This window comes from Amblyomma maculatum, unplaced genomic scaffold (assembly GCF_055883805.1).
Source record: "Amblyomma maculatum isolate TAMU_Amacu unplaced genomic scaffold, ASM5588380v1 scaffold_67, whole genome shotgun sequence".
Classification (NCBI taxonomy): domain Eukaryota; kingdom Metazoa; phylum Arthropoda; class Arachnida; order Ixodida; family Ixodidae; genus Amblyomma; species Amblyomma maculatum.
This window is the reverse complement of record NW_028146792.1, coordinates 170056-171613: the sequence shown is the minus strand read 5'-3', so window position 1 is coordinate 171613 and position 1558 is coordinate 170056. Positions and strand designations below refer to the sequence as shown.

The 1558-nt window shown below is 47.3% G+C and overlaps 1 non-coding gene across 1 annotated transcript; it reads right to left on the bottom strand.

Moving 5' to 3' along the window:
• Positions 1–205: 205 nt before the first annotated feature.
• TRNAL-AAG (transfer RNA leucine (anticodon AAG)) lies at positions 206–287 on the bottom strand. The gene has a single exon. It is a non-coding gene; the product is annotated as a tRNA-Leu (tRNA).
• Positions 288–1558: the final 1271 nt, after the last annotated feature.

Sequence of the window (1558 nt, the reverse complement as noted above, 5' to 3'; positions counted from 1 at the left end):
CAGTGCCAAGGAAATGCAGCCCTGCTCATCTACCCGCGACAAAAGCGCGAAGACGTGGGACCGAAACTGAGTCTACGTCGTCTACATTAATATTTCTAGTAGCGTGATTTGAAACGATGTTATGCAGTGATGCAGTCCAATGACCAGAAGGGCGATGTTATGCACTTTATCAACTTAACAGCCGGAGAGAAAAAAGCAAAACTTCTGGCAGCGGTGGGATTCGAACCCACGCCTCCGAGGAGACTGGTGCCTTAAACCAGCGCCTTAGACCGCTCGGCCACGCTACCTTTTTTTTCCGTATTGCCGGTCATCACCAACACACAACAAAACCAAAAAAACGCGCTACAATCAAATGCTCACAGCAGAGCGGTTACCACAAGCATGACACTTAATACAGAAGCCGGCAGGCTCATACGAGTTGCCTTTGTCAAGTTAAAATTCCTTCAGCTCGCATAGTGGTTCGACTCTTGAAATCCAGTCTGGCACAGTGGTCTTCAATTTGTGCATTTCAACCAATGCGTGTATACTCTCGCGGAAGTAGAGCCTTGCAGGGCGGGCGTCAGGGTCACAGTGAAAACCCGCCATTCTGGAACGCCATAGACTGTGCAGGCCTATTAGCATAACCGTATCAAGTGGAATCCCATCATTATCTTCAGTTGGCAGGAATCTAATCCCGTATGAGTCTAATGGTAATTCTTTTTTAACAGTTCGTTGCAGCACGTCCCAAAAATAGACGCCCTCCCAACAGTGCAGAAATACATGGTCTATTGTCTCTGGCTGTTTACATATTAAGCAAAGTGAACCCCATGGCAGATAAAAGCCCTTGCTTTCAAAAAAAGTTTGTACCGATAATGTTCCTGTATGTAACTTAGAGAAAAACGACTTTACCCCAGGAGAAACTGGCATTCTTTTGACACGCTTCAGTACGTCTTGACCTAGACGGCCGCTATACAAAGCTCTGTACACAGGAACAGGGAAGAAGTCGTCACAAACAGCTTTATACAGGTTCTTCTTTTTCACTGAACTTAAGTATTCTGTCGAGAAGCGAGCTGACAGAATTCGAACCCTGCTGACAACCTCTTTGAAAAAACTAGAAAGACGCCCTGGCATGCTTTCCGTGGCAACAACGAAATTGGGCAACGCCCGCGCGAGCCTCACTTGGCACACAGTGCGCAAAAAGGGGTCGGCCACGCTACCTTCAGTTCTTCACAGTGTCCTCAGTGCCAAGGAAATGCAGCCCTGCACATCTACCAGCGACAAAAGCGCAAAGCTGTAAGTGGGAGATGAAACTCAGACTACGTCGTCTACATTAACAGTTCTAGTAGCGTGATTTGAAACGATGTTATGCAGTGATGCAGTCCAATTACCAGAAAGGCGAGGTTATGCACTTTATCAACTTAACAGCCGGAGAGAAAAAAGCAGAACTTCTTGCAGCGGTGGCATTCGAACCCACGCCTGCGAAGAGACTGGTGCCTTAAACCAGCGCCTTTTGTGAACCGCATCAACATCATCAGCAGGAGCAGCTTGGCTTCACCAAGTGAATTGAAAAGACCTCTCT